At 49.3% G+C, this 20,274-nt stretch overlaps 1 long non-coding RNA gene across 2 annotated transcripts; it reads right to left on the reverse strand.

The window, feature by feature from the left end:
* Positions 1-1,489: 1,489 nt before the first annotated feature.
* LOC137202617 (uncharacterized) lies at positions 1,490-20,225 on the reverse strand. 2 transcript variants are annotated; one of them, XR_010932710.1, is made up of 4 exons: positions 19,963-20,225; positions 15,496-15,575; positions 2,335-2,529; positions 1,490-1,934 (listed from the first exon to the last, which is right to left on the reverse strand). It is a non-coding gene; the product is annotated as an uncharacterized lncRNA (long non-coding RNA). The 2 variants fall into 2 exon arrangements; XR_010932709.1 differs by having other exon boundaries at positions 1,490-2,529.
* Between the last annotated feature and the right edge of the window lie 49 nt (positions 20,226-20,274).

Raw genomic sequence — 20,274 nt, forward strand, 5'->3', positions numbered from 1 at the left:
ACCCTTCCAAATCCATTGGAAAAAGACAAACACGCCAAAAGAATGATGGACAAATCCTGTAATCAGTCTCCTTGCAGAGAAGAACATGGAAAGGGCCAATAACCTCACTAGCAGTTTTGGAAATGCAAACTAAAACCACACTGAATGAGCACAACCATTAAAGTTGGACACATACCCTGCTAGCCAGAGCATCAGGTGGTACAATTATCTTGTAAACAATATGGCATTCTCCAAAGAAATCGGGTGTGTGCATCAGTTAGCTGTTGCTGCATAACAAACCACCCCCCAAACTTTGTAGCTCGAAACCACAATAATCGCTTCTTTCACTCATGGATCTGCTATTTGGGGAAGATTCAGCAGCACAGCTGGTCTACTCCACGCTGCAACCGCTGGGGCATCTCCACTGGGGGCTGGACAGGCCACATCCAAGACGGTGCACCCATGTGGCTGGCAAGCTGGTTCAGGCTGTGGGCTAAGGGCCTGGGGGACGTCCTCGAGGGAGGGTGGCCAGGTTCCAAGAGCAAGAGTCCCAAGAGAACCAGGTGGGCCCAGTATGACTTTTTATATCACAGCCTCAGACATCATGTAGCATCACTTGTGCACAAACCTGTCCAGATTCAGTAGCTAGGGGGACAACACCCCCTAGTTCCTGTGGAAAGAAGTGTCAGAGTCACATTTTAAGAGGAGCACGTGGCAGGGAGAAGTGACTGTGGCCGTTTGGGAAAATGCAAGCTGCCTCGATGTGCACACCTGTTCCCAGCTCTAGGGCTAAGTCAACATACATTCCTAGGTACATCCTCTGCCTACTGCATGCCAGAGAGACCTGCACTGACCCATCAGACCTGTCAACATTCAAAGCAGCGCTGTCTTTAATAGCAAAACCACTGCGGGGGAACCCTTAAGTGTATGTGGACAATAAAATGAATAAAGAACCTGGCCACCCTCCCTCGAGGACGTCCCCCAGGCCCTTAGCCCACAGCCTAAATGATACGTCTACACAATGGACTAGCACGCAGCGATAGAAATGAATGAATTGCACCACTTGGATCCACGTGGCTGAATGTCAGACGCGTGATGCTGAACAGGAGAAATATAATGTCATGATGATAATACAAAGTGTGATTCCGTTTGCACTCAGCAGAGAGAGCTCGGAGTGCATAAGTGTGTGCACACGCAAACACACACCTGTATCTTTTCCGATATCTATAAACAAGCCTTGAGCTCATACTGATAGCTTCAGTTCTAACATGACAGATCTCATTCTGTCCTTCCCCCTTTCTGTGTTTATAACTCAACAGGGAGAAGCTTCTATGCTTTCACCTGGTAGCTCCAGCCCGATTGTCTGTCGGGCTATAGCAGCCAGACAGTTGGCCCCAGACGCGTCAAGCAACGCGGCCCTCAGTTAGATGCATCAGCCCAGAGCTCAGCTCTGGGGACGTCCCTGCCTCCTCTGGCTCCGTAGCCCTCCCAACCCCACCCCCACCCCATTATATCTGCAGCGGAAAGCTTGGGCCCGACAAAGGCAAGGACACAGGTATTGGTGCTTTTTCGTACGTTTCTATTTTCTGGCAGAAGTAAGATAAAATCCTTCTTCTTTCTTCTGTCTCTAACCTTACATTTAGTAGACTGTGCTTTTGCAAACAAATGAAACTTTTTTTTTTTTGCAGTTCTGTTATTTATTTATTTATTTTTGGCTGTGTTGGGTCTTCGTTTCTGTGCGAGGGCTTTCTCTTGTTGCGGCAAGTGGGGGCCACTCATCATTGTGGTGCGCGGGCCTCTCACTATCGCGGCTTCTCTTGTTGCGGAGCACAGGCTCCAGACACACAGGCTCAGTAATTGGGGCTCACGGGCCTAGTTGCTCCACGGCAGGTGGGATCTTCCCAGACCAGGGCTCAAACCCGTGTCCCCCGCATTGGCAGGCAGATTGTCAACCACTGCGCCACCAGGGAAGCCCAAATGAAACATTTTTTAAATGGTACTTTCTTACTTCGGAATTCAGGAAAAATCGTTTTTACTGACTATTCAATTTTAATAGAAACCTAGTTATTTGCATAGGTTCAATAGAAATCAGTCCTCTTTTTTACCAGTATATAATTAGACAAAATGATTGTGCCGCTGCGGCCTTAAGCGGGTGTCATATTTGAGAGCACGTCTCCTGTGATTCAGGGTGACACACCCACCTTCGGAACAAGGATCGTAACCTCTGCGTTGACCCGGTGCCCACAGACCCACACCAGTGCCCGAACGACGTTGTATCAGGTCTCAGCTTCACAAGTAGTCAGGCAGACAGGAACTGTAGCAGACACCTAGGTCCTTGTGAAAAGAGAAACTCACCTACACGCACAGGTGCTGCAGGCAAGAGCAACGTGAACCTCAGACATGCTAGCGGCTCAGCCGTACATTCCTCATGGTGACGTCTCCAGACAGAAGTGGATTTTGCGGCCTTGGTCCTTGGGAAACCCCACGTGGCTTAGTTGTACCGGCCCAACAAGGAGGCTCAGACGTGCTAATTGCCACTTCTTTCAGCACCTGTGTAGATGAATCAGGTCCAAACACAGTAAGACCAGCTTCCTGTGAAGAACAAACTTCGTCCCAAGGTGTGTCTGTGTGGGGGGACTCATAAAAATTTTCCAAAACGTGAATGGGTAAGAGGATGGCGGTGGGTCCTTTCGGTGGGAGGCTGAGTGGTCCAGCAGACCCACCACGGGCACTTTTTGATTCTCTAGGGTGTGCCTCTGTTTTACTGCCTACTTACTATTATGATTTTTAATAACACGGTAAGGGTAGATTTTAACTTGTAGAAAATGGAAGGCTAGGCAATGTGATTCTTGTCTGATAGCAGTGCAAATGAACTTTGCCCAGCGGTAAGTGACAAAAATTATCTCTGTAGAAAAGATTAGTTGGAAGAGGTTGCAGTTTTACGGCCCTGTAGAACATTAACCAGCTTTTAATCTACATTGGTGAACTTACTCAAGCAAGCTTTTCTTCAGCCACTACAAATCCTTCCCTCTCCCCAGTGTTTTCAACCAGCCTCACCATTACACTGGTTTCCTTGTTAATGATTTCAATAAACCTTGGACACATCCTCACTTTAGAGCCGTAGAGCCATATTTTTAACTTTTGAAAATCATGCTTTGGCAGCTCCTGCATCTCGCTGCCTCCTCAGCATCTCCGCTGTGATGGCTGACGGACATCCCAAACTTAACATGCCTGATGCTCAGCTCTTGGCCCCCATCCCCGAACTGCCCCCCTGTTGTCTTCCCCATCTGTTACGGGTTGAATTGTGTCCCCCCAAAAAAAGACAGGTTGGCATCCTAATCCCCAGTGCCTGTGAACGTGACCCTACTTGGAAATAGGGTCCCTGCAGGTGAGCAGGTTAAGAACTCACTGGGGTGGGCCCTGACCCAATGGCTGGTGTCCCTATAAGTAGAGGGAACTTCGGACACAGGCTCCAGGGAGAAGGCCATGTGACAAACAGAGGCAGAGGCTGGAGGGACGCAGCTGCCAGCCCAGGAACGCCAAGAGTGACAGCCACCAGAGCCAGAAGAGGCAGGAAGGATGCTCCCCGACAGGCTTCAGGGGGAGGCAGCCCTGCTGACACCTTGATCTCAGACATCCAGCCCCCAGGACTGGGAGACAACGCGCCTCTGGGGTTGAAGCCGCCAGGTCTGTGGCGCTTTGTCACGGCTCCCAGGGTACTAATCCACCTTCTCAGCTAATGGTGATGCCATGCTTCCTGAGTGAGAGGCAGTCCTACTGTTCACATCTGATCCATCGGCAAAGCCTGATAGCTCCCCCTTCAAAACATGTCCAGAACCAGTCCTCTGTCACCACCTCCTGTTACTACCCCAGGGCCAATCACTGTCATCCCTCACCTAGATTATCTAGGTGTCCAGACTGGTCTGTCTGCTTCCCCCTGGCATCTCTGTAGCTTTTCTCTGCAGAGCAACCCACGTGATACTATCACTCCTGTGCTTGGAATCTCCCAATGGCTCCCCATCTCTCTCAGAATAAAAGCCAAAGTCCTCAACTCAATAACCCAAAAATAACCAAATTAAAGAATGGGCAAAGGACTTGAATAAACACTTCTCCAAAGAAGACATACAGATGGCCAATAAGCACGGGGAAAGGTGCCCGACATTATCAGCCATCGTGGAAATGCAAATCAAAACCACAGTGAGGTATCACCTCACACCCTCTAGGATGCCTACAATCAAAAAGTCAGGGGAATTCCCTGGCGGCCCAGTGGTTAGGACTCCAATGCTGGGGTGTGGGTTCGATCCCTGGTCAGGGAACTAGGATCTTGCAAGGCAGGTGGTGCAGCCAAAAAAAGTCAGATAATAACAAGTATTGGTGAGCATGTAGAGAAACTGGAACTTTCCTGCATTGCTGGTGAGAATGAAAAATGGTATAGCTGCCTCAGAAAACAGTTGAACAGTCCCTCAAAATGCAAACCACGTGACCCAGCAATTCCACTCCTAGATATGTGCCCAAGAGAAAGGAAAACACACGTCCACACAGAACTTGTACATGAACATTCATAGCAGTATTGCTCATAATAGCCAAGAGGTGAAAACAAACCAAACGTCCATCGACTGATCAATGGATAAATAAAATGTGGTCTATTCATAAATGGAATATTATTTGGCAATAAAAAGAAATGAAGTACTGAAATGTGCTACCACAGGGATGAATCTTGAAAAACGTCCTGCCAAGTGAAGGAGACAAAGGTCACATATCATATGATGCCATTTATATGAAATGCCCAAAGCAGGAAAATCCATGGAGACAGAAAGCAGGTTAGTGGTTGCCAGGGCCTGGGGCAGCGGGAGGGAACGGGGAGTGACTGCAAGTGGGTGTGGGCTTTCATCCTGGGGCAGCGGGAGGGAACGCGGAGTGACTGCAAGTGGGTGTGGGGTTTCTTGGGGGATGAGGAAAATGTTCTAAAATTGACTGTGGTAAGAGTTGCACAACCCTGTGCATATACTAAAAACTATTGAATTTTAGTTTTTGTTTGTTTGTTTGTTTGTTTTTTTGGCCACACCACATGGCTTGTGGCATCTTAGTTCCTTGCCCAGGGATTGAACCCAGGCCACAGCAGGGAAAGCGCTGAGTCCTAGAAACTGGACCGCCAGGGTCCCTTGAATTGTACATTTTAAATGAGTGTACTGTAGGGTATGTGAATTATATCTCATTAAACCTGTTTTTAAAATACATTGAATAAATAATTACATAAATTAAAAAATTAAAAATAACACCAGAGAGTAGATAATGTAGACTCATCTCTTCCTGCTCCTCCAATTAAATATAACTTTAAAAACAGGGAAATAATACAAGAGACCAATCATAGACCTCTGGTAGGAAGAGAAAGGTAGGCTGGCTGAAGACCTCGGATTGAGGAAAAACACTGCAGCCCGGAGTCTCCCATCCCCCCACCCCCCAGCAGTATAAGGCTGCCCAGGTCCAGCAACTCCTGGCCAACCAGTGGCTGAAAGCAGCCCAGGCCCAGTGTCTCCCCACCCTCCCACCCAGCAGCTAGGAGAAGTCCATCTATCCTCCCATGGGGAAGTCAACGGAGATGGAGCAGGAACCCTGGAGGTACCAGGTCTCAGAAGCACCTCCATCCCATGGGTGCAGCCTCTCCCACTCCCCACCCACTGGCTCTAGGCAGCCTGGAGAATCTCTGTTCCCACAGGCAGCACCAGCTGAATTAAGTGGAAGCTCCAGTGGCACAGATGAACAGAACATACCAGAACAGAAATGCAAGGGCTCTGAAAACTAAATTCTCATTGGAACCACAACCCACAAAAGGAGGCCAGGATGTGCTGCACCTGAACACAAGCAGGATGACTGCCTGCTAAGATAGAATGTTTCAATAGGACCCAGAGGCTCCCAACATAACTTCCAAACTGTTTAGATTACAATTTGGAAACCACTTGTCAAACCAAGAATTTAAATGAGAGGAAAAACCATCAACAGATGCCAACGGTGAGATGAATCAGATCCTGGAATCATCTGACAGAGATTGTAAAGCAGCCACCACAAAAATGTCTCAACAACCAGTTACAAATTATCTTGAAACAGCAGAAAAATAGAAAATCTTAGTGCATAGAAACAAGTCATTAAAAAAACAAATGGAAATTATAGAACTGAAAAATACACCAACATTTAAAACTCAATGAATGGGCTCAATAACACAGTGAACATGACAGAAGAAAGAGTCCATGAACTAGAGGACAGAAGAGCAGAAATTACCCAATCCGAACAACCAAAAGAAAGTAGACTGAAGGGAACAAATAAACAAACAAACAAAGCTTCAGGGACCTGTGGGAGTATTAAAAAAAATAAAATAAATCTAACGTTTGTGGAATTGGATCCCAGAAGGAGAGGAGTAAGAGCAGCAGGCTGAAAAAAATATTTGAAGAACTTATGGCAGAAACTTCCCAAATTTATAGAATAGATAACCAACAAGGACCTACTGTAGAGCACAGGGAACTGTACTCAATATTCTGTAATAACCTATAATGGAAAAGAATCTGAAAATATATATATATATATGTATGTACAACTGAATCACTTTGCTAACACAACATTGAAAATCAACTATACTTCAATTTAAAAAAAACTTTCCAAATTTAGCAAAAGACATAAACCTACACATTCAAGAAATTGAGTGAACCCCAAATTAGATAAATCCAAAGAAATCTATACCACACACATGATTAAACTTCTAAAACCCAGTGACCAAAAAAAAAAAACAAAAAACCTCTTGAAAGCAGACAGAGAGAAATAACACATTGCCTATAAGGGAAAAACAATTGGAATAACATTGGATTTTTTATCAGAAACCACAGAGGCGAGGAGGAAGTGGCACATTTTTCAAAGCTGAAAGGAAAGGACTGTCAACCATGAATTGTATATCTAGTGAAAATATGCTTCAAGTATGAAGGGGAGGGAATTCCCTGGTGGTCAAGTGGTTAGGGCTCTGTGCTTTCACTGCTGAGGGCACAGGTTCAATCCCTGGTCCAGGAACTGGGATCCCACAAGCCACACGGCGCGGCCAAAAGAAAAAAAAAAAAAAAAATGAAGGGGAAATGAAAACATCCACAGACAAAGAAAACTAAAAGAATTTGTCACTAGCAGCGCTGCCCTTAAAGAGTGGCTAAAGGAAGTCCTTCAAACAGAAAAGAAATGATAACAGAAGGCTCAGAGCTTCAGAAAGGCAAGAAAAACAATGGAATGGGTAAGATAGAGGTAAATATAATAATTACCCTTCTCATCACCAGTTTCTTATGTATGTTGGGTGACTGAAGTAAAACTTGTAACACTGTCTGATGTGGTGTTAAATGTATGTGTAAGAAATATTTCAGACAGTTATATTTTGTAAATGGGGATGGTAAAGGGAGTTAAATGGAAGTAAGGTTTCTACACGTCACTCAAAGCGCTAAAATTATATCAATAGACTCTGATACCTTAGGTATGTACAGTGTAATACCCAGAGAGTCATTGGGAACACTATACAAAATGTTATACTCAAAAACACTATAAAAAATCCAAATGGAATTCTAAGCAATGTTCAGTATCCCACAAGAAGGCAAGAAAAGAGAAAGAAAGGAATGATTAAGAGAGGAAACAAACAGAAAACAAATAATAAAAGGGCAGACTTGAGCCCTTACATATCAAAATTGTAAATGTAAGTGCTCTAAATACACTGAACAAAACACACAGATTGTTAGAACGAATTAATAAAAAATCACGACCCAGCCATGTGCCGTCTACAGATGGCACACATAATGGCACACGTAGGGTAAAAAGGAAAGAATGAAGCAATCTTTATAATGCAAATATTAGCCAAAAATGTAGGAGTGGCCATAGTGTATTATTTTTTACATATTATTATACACATTATGTATTATTTATTATACATTAAAATCAGATAAAGTAGATTACAAAGCAAAGAAAATTACTAGGAACAAAGAGGAACATTACATAATGATAAAAGGATCAATCCAGTTGGAAGACATAATGATCTTAGTTATTTGTGCACCAAACAACAGAGTTAAAAATATATAAGGCAAAAAATGATAGAGCTGAAAGAAGAAATAGACAAATCTAAAATTACAGTTAGGGATTTCCACATCCCACTCTCAGCAACTGATAGAACTTCTAGACGGAAAGTCAACAAAGATCTGGAAGAACACGACACCATCATCGAGCAACAGGATCTAAATGACATTTACAGAACATTCCACCAAACAACAGGAGAATGAACATCGTTTTCAAGCACGCATGGAGACCGTATCCTGGGTCATAGAACAAACTTCAACAAATTTAAAAGGATTGAAATCATATAGAACATGTTCTCTGATCATAATAGAATCAAACTAGAAGTCAATAGCAGAATACCACAGGAAAATATCCAAATACTTAGAAACAAAACTAAATAAACTTCTACATAATCCATGGGTCAAAGAGCATTGTTCAAGGAGATTTTAAAAATATTGAACTGAATAAAACAGAAATACACTATATAAAAATTTCTGGGACACAACTAAAACAGTGCTGAGAGGGGAATCTGTGGCACTAAATACATACTTGAGGAATGAGGGAAAGTCTCAAATCAGTAACCTGAGCTTCCACCTAAGAACCTACGCTTGCACACACCAAAAAGAGCAAAATAAGCGTAAAGCAAGCAGAAGGAAGAAGATAACTAAATAAGAGTGGAAATCAGGACTTCCCTGGTGGTGCAGTGGATAGGACTCCATGCTCCCAATGCAGGGGGCCTGGATTCGATTCCTGGTCCGGGAACTAGATACCACATGCGTGCTGCAACTAGGAGTTCACATGCTGCAACTAAGGAGCCCACGTGCTGCAACCGAGACCTGGCGCAACCTAATTAATTAATTAATTTTTTTTTAAAAAGTAGAAATCAATGGAATTGAAAACTGAAAAACGAGAGAAAAAAATTTTTTTTTAAAGCTGGTTCTTTGAAAATATCAATAAAATTGTCAAATCTCAATCAAGACTGACAGAGAAGTAAAAAAAAGGGAAGACAAATTACCAATATCAAGAATGAAATAGGAAGGACTTCCCTGGTGGTCCAGCGTTTAAAACTCCACGCTCCCAACGCAGGGGGCGTGGGTTCGATCCCTGGTCGGGGAACTAAGATCCCACGTGCCACACAGCGTGGCCAAAAAAAAAAAAAGAAGGTATGAAACAGGAGATATCACTCCAGACCCTACAGATGTACAGTAACAAGAGAGATGTGACGGTTAATTTTATGTGTCAACTTGGCTGGGCCACAGGGCCCAGATATTTGGTGAAACATTATTCTGGAGGTTACTGTGAGGGTGTTTTTGGATGAGATTTAAATTCAGATCAGTAGATTCTGAGTAAAGCAGATGGCCCCCATAATGTAGGTGGGCCTCACCCAACCAGTAGAAGACCTGACTAGAACAAAAGGCCGCCCCACGCAAGAGGGGCTTCTTCCGGACGCCGACTGCCTCCTGATTTCATCTGCAACATCAGCTTTTCCTGGTTCTATGGCGGACTACCTTTGGACTTGAACTTTAACTCCTTCTTCAGTCTCCAGCCTCCCTCATCAGATGCTGGGCTCACCAAGCCTCTGCAATCTCATGAGCCAGTTGCTTAAAATAAATAAATACACACACACACACACACACACACACACACACACACATCCTATCGGTTCTGTTTCTCTGGAGAACCCTCATACAAAGAAGAAGAAAAAAAGAAAGACAAATTAACAATATTAGGAAGAAAATAGGGGATGTCACTATGCGCCCTCATGCAGTAAAAAGATAATAAGCGAATACTATGAACAACTCTACAGACATCAATTTGACAACTGAGATGAAATGAACTAATCTCTTAAAAAACACGAACCACCACTATTCACCCAAAATAAAGGATAATTTAAAGAGCCATGTAACTATTAATGAAGTTGAATTCATAATTTAAAGCTCAGAAAAGAAATCTCCAGGCCCAGACGGTGTCAGTGGAGACTTTTCCCAAATGTTTAAACAAGAATTAACACCAATGCTACACAGTCCCTTCCAGAAAACAGAAAAAAAGGGAACACTTCCAAATTCATTTTATGAAGCTAGTATTATCCTGATGCCAAAACCAAATGAAGACAGTATCAAAAATGAAAACTACAGACCAAAGTCCCTCATGAGTATAGACACAAAAATCCTCAACAAAATACTAGTAAATATAATTCAGCAGTGTGTGAAAAAAAACTATACACCATGACCAAGTGGGGTTTATTCCAAGGCTGCAAAGATGGTTCAATATTCAAAAATAAATTAACGTGATCCATCATGTTAACAGTCTAAAGTAGAAAAATTACACAATAGCAATCAAATATATTTGATTGATAAGAAAAGGCAATTCAGGGCTCCCCTGGTGGCGCAGAGGTTGGGAGTCCACCTGCCGATGCAGGGGACGCGGGTTCGTGCCCCGGTCCAGGAAGATCCCACATGCCGTGGAGCGGCTGGGCCCGTGAGCCATGGCCTCTGAGCCTGCACGTCCAGAGCCTGTGCTCCGCAACGGGAGAGGCCACAACAGTGAGAGGCCCGCGTACCATAAAATAAATAAAAATTAAATAAATAAATAAACTATAGCTAACATATTTCATGGTGAAAGACTGAATGGTTTTCTCCTAAGATCAGGAATAAGTATGTATGTTGCTCTCACTACTTTTAATCAATCACAATCATGCTGGAAGTATCATCCAGTGCAACATGACAAGAAAAGGAAAAAAAATGCGTTACCTCTGAAATGAAGAAATAAAACCACCTCTATTTTATTTGCAGATGACATGATTATCTACATAGAATATCCCAAGGAATCTACCAATAAAACTCCTAGAAATAATAAGTGAGTTCAGGCAGGTCTCAGAAGACAATATAAACATTTTTAAAGAATCACTTGGGGACTTCTGTGGTGGCACAGTGGTTGGGAGTCTGCCTGCCAATGCAGGGCACCCAGGTTTGAGCCCTGGTCCCAGAAGATCCCACATGCTTCAGAGCAACTAGGTCCATGCACCGCAACTACTGAGCCTGCACCCTAAAGCCCATGCGTCACACTGCTGAGCCCGCCTGCCACAACTACTGAAGCCCGTGTGCCTAGAGCCCGTGCTCTGCAACAAGAGAAGCCACCGCAACGAGAAGCCCGTGCACCACAACGAAGAGTAGCCCCCGCTCGCCGCAACTAGAGAAAAGCCCAGGCGCAGCAACGAAGACCCAACACAGCCCAAAATAAATAAATAAATATTTTCAAAAAATCATTTGTATTTTTACATACTAGCAATGAACACAAGGACACTGCAATTAAAAATATAAGGCCATTAACAGTGTTTCAAAATAAAATTAAAAGGCTGAAAATGATAAAATCCTGATTTGAAAAATCACAGATCTAAATAAATGGAGAGACATACCACTCTCATGGTTAGCAGACTAACACTAGTGAAAATGTCAGTTCTCTCCAAACTGATAAGACAAGTTAACACAATTCCTATCAAAATCCTAGCAAGGTTTTTTGTAGATACAGACAAGATTATCCTCAGATGTACATGGACTGGCAAAGGAGCTATAATAGCCCAAAATTTCTTGAAAAGAAGAAAAAAGTGGGGGGACTCAGTCTAACCAATTTCAAGACTTATTATCGCTATGGTAATCAAGACGGTGGTATTGGCAGAGGGATAGACACACAGATCAATAGAACAAAATAGAAAACCCAGAAATAGACCCACATAAATGTGTCCAACGATTTCTGACAAACGGGTAAAAGCATGTCACTGAAGGAAGGATAGCCTTTGCAACAAACTGTGCTGGAGCAATTCGACATGCATAGGCAGGGAGGAAGAGGGGCCGGGGTGGGAAGGAGAGGAGGGGAGGAAGAGGGGAAGGAAACCCAAGGGTTTCACAACTTATACAAAACTCAAAATGGATCATGAACTTTAATGTAAAGTTATAAAACATTTAGGGAAAAATGTAGGAGAAAATCTTTGGGATCTCGGGCCAGGCAAAAAGTTCTTAACTTGACACCAAAGGCAAAAGACGTAAATGAAAATATTGGTAAAGTAGATCTCACAGAAATTTAACACTTGCTCTGTGAAAACCCTGTAGGAGGAAAAGACAATCTGCAGACTGAGAAAAAATATTTGCAAGCTGCCTACCTGACAAAGGACTAGGGTAGAGAATGCATAAAAAGTCTAAAACCTCGGCAGCAAACAAATAAGTAATCCAACTTTAAAAATCAGCAAGAGATACGAAGAGACATTTCAAGGGAGAACATATACAGATGTCAGTTAAGCATATGCAGGGATTCCCTGGCGGTCCAGTGGTTAGGACGCCACGCTGCCACTGCATGGGGCACGGGTTCAGTCCCTGGTCGGGGAACTAAGATCCCGCATGTCGCATTAGCCTCTAAAACACGATGAGATATCACACCTATTACAATGACAAAGCAAAAAGTTATGACACAAGTGATGCTGGCAAGGATGTAGAGAAACGGGATCACTGATACATGCTAGTAGGGATGTGAAAAGGTAGAGCTTGCAGTTTCCTCAGGAAGTAAACATGCAACTACCATATGACCCAGTTGTTGCCCTCTGGGCACCTATCCCAGAGAAACGAAGACTGCTGTTCTCACCAAAACCTGTGCACAAATGTTCATAGAATCTTTATTTGTACTAGACCAAAACTGGAATCAACCCAGATGTCCTCCAGCAGGGGATGGCTGAACCAACGGTGGTCCATCCACACCACGGAACACTACTCAACGGCTTGAACAAAGGGTGATCCATCCACATCACAGCACACTACGGAGCATCGCAAAGGGACGGGTACTGACACTCACATGACGCGGATGAGTCTCCGGGGAATTATGCTGAGCAAAGTAGCCAATCCCAAAAGGTTACTTACTATCTGATTCCATCTATGGAACACTAAAATGACACAGTTTTAGGAAGGGAGGACACGTTAGTGGTTGCCAGGGATTAGTGACAAGGCCAGGCAGGAGGGAGGTGGGTGTGGTTATAAAAGGACAAAATAACAATCCTTGTTGGAACTCTTCAGTATCCTGATTGAGATTTCACAAACCAACCTGGCTGATAAAATTGTACAGAATTTAATACACACACACACATACAAGTAAAACTAGGGAAACTGGAATAATATCAGTGGATTGTATCAGCACCACTCTCCTGGGTGTTAGCTGCCACTGGGGAAACCTGGCTAAGGTGTCCAAGGGTTCCTTTGTACTATTTGTGAGAATTGCATGTGAACCTCTAATTATCTCTGTAAAATTTTCAATTAAAAAAAATCCTAGGGCTCCCCTGGTGGCACAGTGGTTAAGGGTCCGCCTGCCGATGCAGGGGACGCGGGTTCGTGCCCCGGTCCGGGGAGATCCCACATGCCAAGGAGCGGCTGGGCCCGTGAGCCATGGCCGCTGAGCCTGCGCATCTGGAGCCTGTGCTCCGCAACGGGAGAGGCCACAACAGTGAGAGGCCCGCGTACCGAAAAAAAAAAAAAATCCTATTGCTAGTAATGTTTTCTGAAGAAATAACCAACAGGCAAAGAGCATAAGAGCATCGTGCTCCTCTGAGAACTGTTGATGCCGGGGTACAGGGCACAGCTGGCATCCTCCCGCAGAGTCGTGTGCTCGCCGTTAAAAATTACCCCATGCGTGGCCATAATCAGTGTGTCTACGTGTAAGGAGCTATTTTGTTAAGCGAAAACAGTAGCCTCAAAAAGAGCGTATAGTAAAATCTTTTTTTTTTTTTAATCAACAGCCTTGTATATAAAACCTGGGCAAGATATAGTCTAGTTGTTTTCAAAGTTATCTTGTCGGGGGTATGATCATAGTTAGTTCTCCAGTTTGCTTTATTTTGGTGTTGGCGGGACTGTTAATAGGGGACAGCATTCCTATTATGATTAGGCTTGATAGATGAAATACAGTATACCTGGTTACTTTTTTTTTTTTTTTTTTTTTTTGGCTGCGTTGGGTCTTTGTTGCTGCGTGCGGGCTTTCTCTAGTTGCGGCGAGCGGGAGCTACTCTTCGTTGCCGTGCGCGGGCTTCTCATTGTGGTGGCTTCTCTTGTTGTGGAGCACAGGCTCTAGGTGCGCGGGTTCAGTAGTTGTGGCTTGCGGGCTCTAGAGCGCAGGCTCAGTAGTTGTGGCGCACGGGCTTAGTTGCTCCGTGGCATGTGGGATCTTCCCGGAGCAGGGCTTGGACCCATGTACCCTGCTTGCATTGGCAGGCGGATTCTCAACCACTGAGCCACCAGGGAAGTCCCCTGGTTACATTTTTAAATCAAGACAAACAACAGTTTTTTAGTATGAGGATGTCCCAGGCAATACTTGCACTTCTATCTGCTAATTCTGCCACTCCTAGTTACGATCATAAACTCTGAGTCATTTCCATCTTGGAAAATAAAACACAACTAGCCATCACGGACTGGTGGCCTCCATGCCTGACGTCTGGGGGCCAGGGTGTGAGGCTGCCTGAACCCTCTGCCCCAGTCAGGGCCTGCTCCCACCTGGGCATCCCCTTCCCAAGCCCTGAGTCCCATGTGTTCTCCCCAAGGACGCCTCCTGGGATTCCCTCGGCTCTCTCCAGCAGCCTCTCTCCCACGAGGTCATCCTGTCTCCATCTCTTGCCCTCCCTGGACCCCAGGGCCCTTGGTCCTCAAGTCCTTCAAGCCCCTCCTTGATCTGGCCCCTTCCTACCCGGCTCACCGCCCCACCATTCACACGGATGTCTTCCCTGCCCCAGGGCCTTTGCACCTGAGCACTCTGCACGCGCCCTCCAGCACCCCATCCCAGACACACTGCCCCTCTTTCCCCACTGGTGGCACTTCTGCTGTTATGTTTCCCTGCCGCCTCCCCTCAAAAAGGTAAGTGAAGCTCTGTTCCCATGCACTCCTGTCCCACCGGGGGTCATCACTACTTGCTAGGCATCCCACCTGCAACTTCTCTCCACATCAGTGCCTTACTGAACCCTGCCACTTTCTCCCTAACGCCCTCTGGAGTGCCTCCTGCAGGGACTATGGTCCGCACCTCACTGCCACCCCAGTCCTTCAAGTCCCCTCCTCTGCACCCCAGGAAGGGGCCAAACTCCAGCTGAGCACCCCGGGATCTGTCCCACCGCCACTCCCGCGTCCTCACCTTCTGAGCCGGCTGGGTGGTTCCACCCTTGAGCCCCGACCTGGGCGGGCTCTCCCCATCCTCTGAGAGGGGGCACCGGTCTGGAGGAGCAGGACACCTGGCAGATGCGGCTCTCCCCCCCCCACCTCTCACTGTCCTCCTCTGCCCCATCCAGAGGTGGTGGCACTGCCATCATTCCCACTTCTCAGGTGGGGGAGCGGGGCCCCCAGAGATCCTGGCTGCAGGGTCGACCGGGGGCCCGGTGGGGGGCCCGTCACGCCATCAGTAAGGGCTCGGGGTCACTGTTCCTTGCATACCTACCCTGCGCCGGGGGGCCCTGGATCGCCTGTTTCCGGTCTTCACTCCCCAAGCTGGCAGCACCATGACATCAACAGCACCTCCTGCGTGGAGACAAGGACCATCTGGTGCCGCCGTGAGGTCCCAGGACCGGAGGAGTTAAGTGCAGGCCCTGCAGCTCCTTAGACCCAAGGGAGGAAGGCCACGCCCGGCCCTGCGCTCCCTCCGCCCCAGAGAAAAGCCACCGGGACACGTCACACGTCTACTGCAAGGGCTGGAGCTCTCCTGCCTCCCACAGCACAGCACGAAGTGATGATGAAACCAGCTCAACAGTGGAAGCCGCAGAGGCACTTCCTCTCTGCTGGGCCTGGGGGCCTGGAGCCCCACTCTAGGCCCCGCCCACCCCAGGAGGCCGGAGGGGTGCTGAGGTGATACCTGGATGCAGGGGTACCTGCGTGGGGATGGCACGGAGCCTGGCCCCCTCCCCGGCTCTCCGGCTGGCTTACTGGGGTGTGGAGCCTGGAGCAGGGTGGGAGCGAGGCCATGGGAAGGCAGGTGGGCCGGTGGGCGGGCAGGAGTGAGTCTGTGGCCTTGGGGTCCTCCCTCCCATCCCCTCAGTCCCTCCCGTAGCCCGGACCCAAGCCTAGGGGGGCTCACTCTGCCCCCGTCCCTCTTCCACCCCGCCCCCCCACTCCAACCTTGCAGCCCTCCAAACCCTGAGGGCATCATCCCAACTGGACTGGGCAGCCACAGAGCACCCAGGGAAAACTTCTCCTCCCCAACCCAGGCTGCCCAAGGCCCCCTCGGGCTCCAACACCCCCGCACCCTTCCTTCCAACCTGCCAATGCCCCAGCTCCTGGGAGGCCTAGGGTGGGCGCAGGGTGGGGAGGGCAAGCCTGGCCTTGAAGGGCCCGCCCCCAGGTGAGGAGCTGGGGTCAGTGTTGCAGAATGACTCAGGGGTTCCGTTCAGAAGAGCCTTGTGGAGGGCCCCCCAGGGGACCCCGCTGATGCCTGCGTGGCACGGGTGGTCCTTGCAGGGGTTCCCAAGCCCCTGCCCACCTGGACCCAGAGTCACACCCGAGACCGCGGACGAACTCGCGAGCTCACCCGTGGCTGGGGCTGTTCTGTTCCCGCTGCCCCGATTCCACACCAACTTCAGGGAGACGCCTCGGAACCTCCCCCTGGGGCCCCAGCACGGCGCCCCAGACCTCGTATGAACCAGCTCCGCCCCTGCCAGCTCTGTGACCTCGGGGAAGCCCTCACCCCCCTCCAGCTCGGGGTCCTCTTCCCCGACGTGAGCAATGACACTGCCTTCTGTATGGGGTGGGGGGTCCCACGGACAACGGGGACAACGTGGTAGGTGCTTGGCACCCTGGAGCCCCCTCCTGCAGCCTGATGGCTTCCCTTCCACCTGGACCCACCTGGGGTGTTCCCCACGTGGCCTGCGGGCAGAGCTGTCCCCCTCCTGCACACACAGACACACACACAGACACACACACACACACACACACACACACACACACACATTCTTGCTGCCCTGAGGGAAAGGCAGGGACGTGTGCTGAGGACAACAGAGGTGGACCCCTTTCACGGTCCCGGAACCACAAAGCCCTGCACTCCAGGAGGAGGTCCATGGACTCTGAGTTCTCAGCTGCAAGGCTGCCCACTGCACCCGCAGCAGGAGACAGGCAGGTGTCCACCCCCAAACCACGGCGCTCCACGGTGCAGCTGCCCTCACTTCAGGCCTGGCCCTCAGGACCCTAGATGCGGTCACCAGGGCCAGGGGGCCCAGCTGCTTCCACATGTGACACCATCAACCTCACGGCCCCCAAGCTGGGCTTGCAATCTCAATTCACATTTGAGAAACTTGCCCAAGGTCACGTGACGGGAAGCTGAGCATGAGGTGAACCCCCTCCAAGGACCACAGTGCGGCCCACACGGACAGAGAGCCATCAGGGCCACTGAGGGTGCTGCAGGTCAGTCCTCTGCCTCGGTGGCCTCAGTGACCTCAGAGCAGGTGGTCGGTCACTCTTTATTCCCCATGTTGCCTGAGCGTAGACTACACATCGCGCCCAGTACCAGGCAGGGCACAAACCCCTCCCTCTTTCCCGGGGCTCCAAGTCTGTGCTCAAACTCGGATAAAATCCAGGAGGTCACACTTTTGTTCAGTTTAAATTAAAAATAAGATCCAGCATCTTGGGCACACAGAAAGTGCTCATCAAGGATTTGATACATGAATGCCCCGCAGCTGCTGACAAGGCCACACGTTGTCCTGACTCACTGAAACAGTCCAGTTTATGTTGGTGCCAGTCTCATGAGCGTAGCGCCCCATTTCATGCCCACGGTGCCCCATTTGGGCATTAAGTTATATGGCCACCCTGGGTTCAGAACAAAAATCCTTCCTAGGTGAGGTCAGAGCAGGCCACACCTGACCGAACTGCAGGATGTGAAAGGTACATGTGGCTGAAGGACAGAGGGTGGGCCTGGTGAGTCCCTCGGGGAAGAGCTGTCGCCATTCTGCCAGGAGAATCTTTTATGTCCACATCAGATCAGTGCCGGGCAATGGTGGGGACTCAACCAACCCATCCCGCCAAGGCTCAGGGGGTGTTCCCTCTTCTCAGCGCTGGGCATCGTACATCGCACAGGAAGAGAAGGCCCTGCTCTCCTGGGGCGCTCATTCTACTCAGGGAGGCTGACCATGAACAAGTCAACGTCAGAGAAGAATGAGGCTGGGTGGGGCACTGCTTCACAGGGAAAGAGCAGGGAGAGCCCCCCGTCACAGGACAGTGACGTGTGGGCAAAGATCTGAAGAGGTAAGGGGTGAGATGGGCAGGCATCTGGGGAGGAGCATTCCAGCGGGGACACAGCCAGTGCAAAGTCCCTGAGGTGGGACCCAGAAGAGGACGGTGTGGCTGGAGCAGAGTCAACGAGGGCCGGGCAGTGCCAGGGCAGTAGGAGTCAGGCAGTGTGGGCCTGGCCACCATGGCTGTAAGAACTCTGGCTTTGACTCTGAGACAGGGACCCCCATGAGAGAGTCAGTGGAGGAATGACCAGCGGGGGAACCAGGTAAGAGGCTGCTCGTTCATCTAGCGCAGGAGTTGGCAACTTTTTCTGTAAAGGGCTGGATAGCAAATATTGCTAGCTTTGCCAGTCATAGGGCCTCTACTGCAGCTTTTGCCTGCATGGCAAAAGCAGCTGCAGGTGGCCCGTGAATGGGTGGGCACGGCCGTGTTCCAGGAAACCTCGAGCGAGCACACCGACATTTGCATTTCACAGAATTTTCATGTCATGAAATATTATTATTTTTTCCCCCAGCCATTAAAGACTGAGAAGACATTCTTAGTCCGGAGTCTGAACCAAAACAGGTGGCGGCAGGATTTGGACGGTGACCATAGTCTGCTTCCCCCTGAGCTCTACAACAAACACCCACCACTGCCCTGGGCCAGGCAGCGCCAGCAGGCAGCGCCAGCAGTGAGAACAAAAGAGCAAAACCCTGCTGCCGCTGAGATTTGTAATAAATAAGTGAATTAGAGAGGGTGTGAGAGGTCCTAAGTTCTCCCCTGCCTGGCTCAGGCACAGAGGTCAGGTCCCTTAGGCTGGAGTACAACCAGTGGCCAAGGAGGCAGCCAGAGTTGGGAGCGGGTGGTGGTCGCGGAGGCCGCGGGAGGGTGGCGAGGGGAGCCGAGCCACGGAGGAGAGGGAGTCATGGAGGCCGCGGGAGGGTGGCGAGGCGAGCCACGTGGGGGGGGGGGGTGTCATGGAGGCCGCGGGAGGGTGGCGAGGCGAGCCACATGGGGGGGGTCATGGAGGCCGCGGGAGGGTGGCGAGGCGAGCCACGGAGCGGGGGGTCACGGAGGCCGCGGGAGGGTGGCGAGGGGAGAAGGGCTATGGGGAGAAGGGCCCCTTACACGCCCGACTCACCCCTCTGAACTAGTCCAATAATTGTTGAAAGACTTCCTAATCATTACATTAAGACTTAGGAAATGAACATATTTGTCTCGTTTTCATTCAAAATAAGCTGTAGTCTAAAACAGGGTGACAAACGAGAGGCCTCTGGGCCAAAATCACTCTGCAGAATTTATTTGGTCTGCGCATAAATTTGTATTAGGAAACTATACGTGAAATGTCCGGATCTTACAAATACCGAAAGCGAGCCCGAGTTCCGTGTGTTCAGCACCTGCTGCGCTGGGCCTCTCCCGAGCGGCTGCTCGGAAGCCCCAGCCCGCCGGCCCGAGGCCCCTCCGGCGCCGGCCACTTCAGAGGAAGGGGCTCTGTTCCCCCGGCCCCCACAGGGGTTAAGTTTTAATCCCTGTTCTCCGGCGAACGAGGCCGCGCATGGCAGCACCTTATCGCCTTAGACTTAAGGGCTTAAGTGCACCCAGCACGTCGCGCAGAGCCCTTCGGAGCCCCTCTGCGGGAAGGACGCGCGGCGCTGTTCCGGGGTAAGCCGAGCTCAGGGCTCCCGCACAGGTGGGCTCCCCGCCCTCTCACCTCCCGAGGCTCCGCGGCCGGCCGCTCTGGGGGTGGCGCCCCGCGCACCTGCCGGCACCTGCGCGCACCTGCAGGCAGAACCGGGCGCCCGTCACGCCGCAGCCCTCGGCGCCCCGGCACGTATGCGTCCGGTCCGCCGCCAACGGCCGAGCTACCAGCAACACCGCAGCAACCCAACCCGCCGACGACTCCAAACCCGCAGCCGCCCAGCTGGCCCGACCCGGGGGCGGGGCCCGGCGCACTGGAACTGCGCCTGCGCGGTCGGCCCGCACGGGCCGGGGGATGGGATTGCGCCTGCGTGGTTGACCCGCA

The sequence above is a fragment of the Pseudorca crassidens genome, chromosome 11 (genome assembly GCF_039906515.1).
Source record: "Pseudorca crassidens isolate mPseCra1 chromosome 11, mPseCra1.hap1, whole genome shotgun sequence".
NCBI classification, from domain to species: Eukaryota; Metazoa; Chordata; class Mammalia; order Artiodactyla; family Delphinidae; genus Pseudorca; species Pseudorca crassidens.